At 47.3% G+C, this 8,716-nt stretch overlaps 1 protein-coding gene across 1 annotated transcript in view; it reads left to right on the top strand.

Moving 5' to 3' along the window:
* The first annotated feature begins 3,136 nt into the window (after window positions 1-3,136).
* The window catches only part of KBTBD12 (kelch repeat and BTB domain containing 12), a 51,906-nt gene continuing 46,326 nt past the window's right edge, over window positions 3,137-8,716 (top strand). The window contains exon 1 of the mRNA XM_075286623.1: window positions 3,137-3,222. The gene's annotated coding sequence lies outside the window, so the exon portion shown is untranslated. The remainder of the gene's footprint in view (window positions 3,223-8,716) is intronic.

The following is an 8,716-nucleotide window of genomic DNA, read 5'->3' as shown; positions in this document are numbered from 1 at the left end:
GCAGCACGGCCACTGCATAGAGTATGGAGCAGTGACTCCATACACTGTGCACATCCAGAGGTTTATTATTGGGAGGACCGATCTGATCAACTCTGACAGCAAAGTGTTGCACCTGCAGCCCCCACTAGAGGGAGCTCACTGCATACTGTGTTATTATTGAAGTCAATGTATAATCAGTACGCAGTAATCTCCTCAGCTCCCTCTAGTGGTGGCTGCAGGGAGCCAGGATTTTATTATGGCCATGCAGAGTTTTTGGAGCTTTGTATAAATAAAAAAGCTCTGACCGCTATGGTGATATATTAAGAATTCTGGATCTATCTGAATTAAAAAAACAAAAGGTTCACATAGCCCTGGCTTATTCTATGGTGATGTACAAGGTATAATTCACAGCAGCTGCAGTGCACTGTACAATCTGATATCTGTATAATAGGGTTCTAAAGGAGTGGCATCCAAAAAGAGAGTGCACCCCACTAGCTAATATCAAATTGGGCTGCCCAGCACAGACACATGACCTGTAAGGATACCCAGCACAGACACGTGACCTGTAAGGATACCCAGCACAGACACAGGACCTGTAAGGATACCCAGCACAGACACATGACCTGTAAAGATACCCAGCACAGACACATGACCTGTAAGGATACCCAGCACAGACACATGACCTGTAAAGATACCCAGCACAGACACATGACCTGTAAAGATACCCAGCACAGACACATGACCTGTAAGGATACCCAGCACAGACACATGACCTGTAAGGATACACAGCACAGACACATGACCTGTAAGGATACCCAGCACAGACACGTGACCTGTAAGGATACCCAGCACAGACACAGGACCTGTAAGGATACCCAGCACAGACACGTGACCTGTAAAGATACCCAGCACAGACACATGACCTGTAAGGATACCCAGCACAGACACGTGACCTGTAAGGATACCCAGCACAGACACATGACCTGTAAGGATACCCAGCACAGACACGTGACCTGTAAGGATACCCAGCACAGACACATGACCTGTAAGGATACCCAGCACAGACACATGACCTGTAAGGAAACCCAGCACAGACACAGGACCTGTAAGGATACCCAGCACAGACACATGACCTGTAAGGATACCCAGCACAGACACATGACCTGTAAGGATACCCAGCACAGACATATGACCTGTAAGGATACCCAGCACAGACACATGACCTGTAAGGATACCCAGCACAGACACAGGACCTGTAAGGATACCCAGCACAGACACATGACCTGTAAGGATACCCAGCACAGACAAATGACCTGTAAGGATACCCAGCACAGACACATGACTTTTAAGGATACCCAGCACAAGCACATGACTTGTAAGGATACCCAGCACAGACATATGGCCTGTAAGGATACCCAGCACAGACACATGACTTTTAAGGATACCCAGCACAAGCACATGACCTGTAAGGATACCCAGCACAGACACAGGACCTGTAAGGATACCCAGCACAGACACATGACCTGTAAGGATACCCAGCACAGACACATGACCTGTAAGGATACCCAGCACAGACACATGACCTGTAAGGATACCCAGCACAGACACATGACTTTTAAGGATACCCAGCACAGACACATGACCTGTAAGGATACCCAGCACAGACACGTGACCTGTAAGGATACCCAGCACAGACACATGACCTGTAAGGATACCCAGCACAGACACGTGACCTGTAAGGATACCCAGCACAGACACATGACCTGTAAGGATACCCAGCACAGACACATGACCTGTAAGGATACCCAGCACAGACACATGACCTGTAAGGATACCCAGCACAGACACATGACTTTTAAGGATACCCAGCACAGACACATGACCTGTAAGGATACCCAGCACAGACACATGACCTGTAAGGATACCCAGCACAGACACATGACCTGTAAGGATACCCAGCACAGACACATGACCTGTAAGGATACCCAGCACAGACACGTGACCTGTAAGGATACCCAGCACAGACACGTGACCTGTAAGGATACCCAGCACAGACATATGGCCTGTAAGGATACCCAGCACAGACACATGACGTTTAAGGATACCCAGCACAAGCACATGACCTGTAAGGATACCCAGCACAGACACATGACCTGTAAGGATACCCAGCACAGACACATGACCTGTAAGGATACCCAGCACAGACACATGACCTGTAAGGATACCCAGCACAGACACATGACTTTTAAGGATACCCAGCACAGACACATGACCTGTAAGGATACCCAGCACAGACACATGACCTGTAAGGATACCCAGCACAGACACGTGACCTGTAAGGATACCCAGCACAGACACATGATCTGTAAGGATACCCAGCACAGAAACATGACCTGTAAGGATACCCAGCACAGAAACATGACCTGTAAGGATACCCAGCACAGACACATGACCTGTAAGGATACCCAGCACAGACACGTGACCTGTAAGGATACCCAGCACAGACACGTGACCTGTAAGGATACCCAGCACAGACACATGACCTGTAAGGATACCCAGCACAGACACATGACCTGTAAGGATACCCAGCACAGACACGTGACCTGTAAGGATACCCAGCACAGACACATGACCTGTAAGGATACCCAGCACAGACACGTGACCTGTAAGGATACCCAGCACAGACACATGACCTGTAAGGATACCCAGCACAGACACATGACTTTTAAGGATACCCAGCACAGTTGCATGACCCTTGGGAAACCCAGGATAGACACATGATCCTTGAGTCAATTCTTCATCCTCTTTTTTGCTAACAATACCCATGTCCTCCCCATCCAGCCCTCTCTCCAAGGGCCTCCTTTGCACGTTTGCTGCCCCTATGGATCTTGCACCCCTGATATAGATCTATCTTGGATATCGATTGATTATTTCTCATTTCTCTGCCCATTGTGAAAACTTTTGCAGCTTCTATGAAATAGTTGGAAGCTTTTGGCCTTGTCCTCCCTTTGTTCTCCCGTCCGTCCCTTGAGGCGACCATGTCTGAGAGCTGTCACATGAGAGACGTCTTCCCATGCAGAGAGGTATATCAGTCTTGTGACACCGTCTCCCGTTCCTCTCTCTTGTCAGGGTCTATTTATATCCCAGCCTTGGCTCCGGGAAGCTCCATATCAGGAGTAAGAGAGAAAAAGGCAGATCCAACAGGCCCCAAAAAGAAGCCCTTTACCCCTGGTGCCAGCACAGGTACATGCTGAGGAGGAAGGCGAAGTCGTGTCGCTTGGTTTGGTTCACAGGCCAGTTGATATGGGTGGGAAGAGGCAAAGTATATACTGTAATCTGACCTGTAATCTGCTGCTGATGTAGCAGAGCTGAATGTGATATTCGGTACAAGTCCCGATAATATCCCAATGTTACATGATATACACACACGAGATCCCCATAGGTAAATATTAGCTGTGACAACATGCCATATAACACTAAGCAACACTCGGTAAGTCTACAGCGATATCATATACACACAATACAGCCCTAGAATAACAAACTCAGCTCTGCTATATCTCTGTATTCAAGTGCGGGTTGTAGATTTTGCATGGAGTCAGCTGTATATGTGTACGGGTATGGCGCTAAACCTGCAGAGCTATAGGGCAGCTGTACATGTACCAGAATCTTATGCTGAAGACAAACCCATTGCAACATTTGCTTGTTATGTAAGACGTGAGCGAGTCTGTAACATGAAATTCTAGTAAGTGTAAAGACACCAATATAGGAAGCTGAGGCACCTTGCAAAAGATCTTACATCTCAGGCTTTAGAGGGGGAAGATTCTGCAAATGTTTTTGGACTTTGAACAATTTATTAAAGAAACTGACAATAGGGAGTTACCATTCCTCGTGTTAAAGGGATGTGTCCTTACAGATTCTGACCACGGCAGCCCTGATTGGACTGTGTCAGAAAGACTATGGACATCCCTCCAACTAACAACCTATTGTTGATATATTCATTCATTTCCAGAGGGACGGCACAATGCTAGGAAAAGATAATGCAGTATATTATGGGGATACAAGTGTGCCGGGGGGGGGGGGTCCACTATAAAGACTATCCCACCAACTCCATCTCTTCACATCCTTTAATAGATAACCTTCCACTGATTCTGATGCAGTTGGAATTTTTTCTCTAGCCCCCACTGTTCCTGAGCAATCGCTCCTGTCAATTTTAATCTCTACTATCTGGTGGGCGGTCCTGGGCTGGAGCACGTAGTCTGGGACCGCCCACCTGCCCGAAGAGAATATAAGTGTTCTGATACTACAGAAATGATTGCTCAGGAATGGTGGGGGCTAGAGAAAAAAATTTCAACTGTGCCAGAATCAGTGGAGAGGGGGCTATTAAAGGATGCAAAGATTTGGATTTAGTGAAAGTGGTGAAAGGTTTCCTTTAAGTGTGCAAGTATTGGGATATACTAGGCACAATATCGTTCATCACCCAGAATTTGCAATAGTCTGACAGGGCAAGAAATTACTTCATACAAGGAGACGGATAGGCTTATGTCCAGGGGTTGTGTCCAGGGGTTATGATTGGGGGTTATGTCCAGGGATTATGTCCAGGGGTTATGTCTGGGGCTTATGTCCAGGGGTTATGTCCAGGGGTTATATCCAGGGGTTGTGCCCAGGGGTTGTGTCTAGGGGATATGTCCAGGGGTTATGTCCAGGGATTATGTCCAGGGGATTATTTTAGGGCATCCTTTGTTTGATAAAAGGCTCTACAACTTTCCAATATACTTTCAATATCAACTCCTCTTTTTCAACATTTATTGTAGAAACTGGAGGATCCCTTTAAGGGTTTTTATGATGTTTCTTTCTGAATTGCAGCAGAAATCTGAGCGTCTATTGGAAATGATCTTATTATGAAGCAGGGGATGTGGATAAATAGACTCCAGTATGGATTCCTCAGGGGCTCATTTCAGGAGATAGTTACAATGTAGCGTGTGCGGGTGACTGAGTATCAGCGCTCTGTCATATTACTGCAGGCCGCAGGGACCGCCGCATCTTCTCGTATTGTTATCCTCCTGTTTGGGTGAGATTTATGTCCACGGGATCTCTGTGCATTAAGTTTATTACTTGTGTAGATTGGGTACACACAATATGAAGCCATAAAGTGACAGTCGCGAGGCCCCTGATGCCCCTCAATCTACGGGCGGGAACTCACTTTTGTGCACAGACAGAATCATTTTTCATTGTAAATAAAGAGCATTTCCCCCGACGGTCCCAGAACCTGTAGGAGGCGCCATTTATACTATTTATATATGAAATGTAACAATATGTAACAAGATTAGAACATTGAGGAGCCAGGATGTCCTGGGTCCTGGTGCCCTCCATCTACATCCCAAAAAAGATGTGGGGCCCCAATGTGAGATCTGTAACAGTGGGACAGCGGGGTGTAGGACAGGGGTATGCTATATTCTTTTATTTAAACCCCTTCCCCATCATTTCCGAGTTTTAGTCCAGACACCAAAAAACTGAAAAAAAAAAAAAACACCAAAATTATGAAAATATCCCCAAGAACTAAAAAAAAAACCCTCCTCAGGACGGGGCCCCACATGGCATAAACGCCGCAGCAAAACCCCCAGTGTTTTACAGTCCCTGCATAGTAGATGGGATTCTAACAAATACTGCAGAAGAATACGGACAGTGGAAACGCTGCGATTTCCAAAACCGTCCCATTCTTTACCGCTCAACTGATTGTTACATTGTATCCAGTCTGGACAAAGCAGCAGCACAAGAGTCTCCAGTCCTGATCACTCGTTACAATGTATCGGGCAGTTATTATATAATAAAAGGCTTTGTTACCCTGCACAGACATAACATTGTAGAGCTTGTTGTCTGATGTCTCAACACAAACAATATGTAATTGGCCACAAAACAAGGAAAAGCGGACCTGTAGATAGTAATAATATAATAGTTGTAGTCTTGTTGATTTACTCATCAGCCTTGGGCGACACTGAGTCATCTTTGATCACATATATCAAATGAAACCATCTCATAAGTATCATGTAAATATTCTGCCCCATACAGGGATACGCTAGATTCACACCAGAGTTTGGGTTTCTGACCTTCGGCTCCGCTTGGGGACATGAGGGCTGATGTATGATGAGGGCTAATATATTGGTGTCTGATGTCACTAACCTACCTGCAGGACTGGGGTGATATGCTGGGTCTGGTGACAGTAACCTATCTATCTGCAGGGCTGGGGTGATATGCTGGTTCTGGTGACAGTAACCTATCTATCTGCAGGGCTGGGGTGATATGCTTGGGTCTGGTGACAGTAACCTATCTATCTGCAGGGCTGGGGTGATATGCTGGTTCTGGTGACAGTAACCTATCTATCTGCAGGACTAGGGTGATATGCTAGTTCTGGTGACAGTAACCTATCTATCTGCAGGACTAGGGTGATATGCTGGTTCTGATGACACTAACCTATCTATCTGCAGTGCTGGGGTGATATGCTGGTTCTAGTGACAGTAACCTATCTATCTGCAGGGCTGGGGTGATATGCTGGGTCTGGTGACAGTAACCTATCTATCTGCAGGGCTGGGGTGATATGCTGAGGTCTGGTGACAGTAACCTATCTATCTGCAGGGCTGGGGTGATATGCTGGTTCTGGTGAAAGTAACCTATCTATATGCAGGGCTGGAGTGATATGCTGGGTCTGGTGACAGTAACCTATCTATCTGCAGGACTGGAGTGATATACTGGTTCTGGTGACAGTAACCTATCTATCTGCAGGACTGGGTGATATGCTGGTTCTGGTGACAGTAACCTATCTATCTGCAGGGCTGGGGTGATATGCTGGTTCTGGTGACAGTAACCTATCTATCTGCAGGGCTGGGGTGATATGCTGGTTCTGGTGACAGTAACCTATCTATTTGCAGGGCTGGGGTGATATGCTGGGTCTGGTGACAGTAACCTATCTATCTGCAGGGCTGGGGTGATATGCTGGTTCTGGGGACACTAACCTATCTATCTGCAGGGCTGGAGTGATATGCTGGGTCTGGTGACAGTAACCTATCTATCTGCAGGACTGGAGTGATATACTGGTTCTGGTGACAGTAACCTATCTATCTGCAGGGCTGGGTGATATGCTGGTTCTGGTGACAGTAACCTATCTATCTGCAGGGCTGGGGTGATATGCTGGTTCTGGTGACAGTAACCTATCTATCTGCAGGGCTGGGGTGATATGCTGGGTCTGGTGACAGTAACCTATCTATCTGCAGGGCTGGGGTGATATGCTGGGTCTGGTGACAGTAACCTATCTATCTGCAGGGCTGGGGTGATATGCTGGTTCTGGTGACAGTAACCTATCTATCTGCAGGGCTGGGGTGATATGCTGGCTCTGGTGACATCTATCTATCTGCAGGGCCGGGGTGATATGATGGTTCTGGTGACAGTAACCTATCTATCTGCAGGACTGGGGTGATATGCTGGGTCTGGTGACAGTAACCTATCTATCTGCAGGGCTGGGGTGATATGCTGGGTCTGGTCACAGTAACCTATCTATCTGCAGGGCTGGGGTGATATGCTGGTTCTGGTCACAGTAACCTATCTGCAGGGCTGGGGTGATATGATGGTTCTGGTGACAGTAACCTATCTATCTGCGGGGCTGGGGTGATATGCTGGTTCTGGTGACAGTAACCTATCTATCTGCAGGGCTGGGGTGATATGCTGGTTCTGGTGACAGTAACCTATCTATCTGCAGGGCTGGGGTGATATGCTGGTTCTGGTGACAGTAACCTATCTATCTGCAGGGCTGGGGTGATATGATGGGTCTGATGACAGTAATCTATCTATCTGCAGGGCTGGGGTGATATGCTGGTTCTGGGGACACTAACCTATCTATCTGCAGGGCTGGAGTGATATGCTGGGTCTGGTGACAGTAACCTATCTATCTGCAGGATTGGAGTGATATACTGGTTCTGGTGACAATAACCTATCTATCTGCAGGACTGGGTGATATGCTGGTTCTGGTGACAGTAACCTATCTATCTGCAGGGCTGGGGTGATATGCTGGTTCTGGTGACAGTAACCTATCTATCTGCAGGGCTGGGGTGATATGCTGGGTCTGGTGACAGTAACCTATCTATCTGCAGGGCTGGGGTGATATGCTGGTTCTGGTGATACTAACCTATCTATCTGCAGGGCTGGGGTGATATGCTGGTTCTGGTGACAGTAACCTATCTATCTGCAGGGCTGGGGTGATATGCTGGTTCTGGTGACAGTAACCTATCTATCTGCAGGGCTGGGGTGATATGCTGGCTCTGGTGACAGTAACCTATCTATCTGCAGGACTGGGGTGATATGCTGGGTCTGGTGACAGTAACCTATCTATCTGCAGGGCTGGGTGATATGCTGGTTCTGGGGACACTAACCTATCTATCTGCAGGGCTGGAGTGATATACTGGTTCTGGTGACAGTAACCTATCTATCTGCAGGGGTGGGGTGATATGCTGGTTCTGGTGACAGTAACCTATCTATCTGCAGGACTGGGTGATATGCTGGTTCTGGTGACAGTAACCTATCTATCTGCAGGGCTGGGTGATATGCTGGTTCTGGGGACACTAACCTATCTATCTGCAGGGCTGGGGTGATATGCTGGGTCTGGTGATACTAACCTATCTATCTGCAGGATTGGAGTGATATACTGGTTCTGGTGACAGTAACCTATCTATCTGCAGGACTGGGGTGATAT

This window comes from Leptodactylus fuscus, chromosome 9, assembly GCF_031893055.1.
Source record: "Leptodactylus fuscus isolate aLepFus1 chromosome 9, aLepFus1.hap2, whole genome shotgun sequence".
Classification (NCBI taxonomy): Eukaryota; Metazoa; Chordata; class Amphibia; order Anura; family Leptodactylidae; genus Leptodactylus; species Leptodactylus fuscus.
Note: the sequence above shows the minus strand (reverse complement) of the source record. Positions and strands in the feature narration are given on the sequence as shown.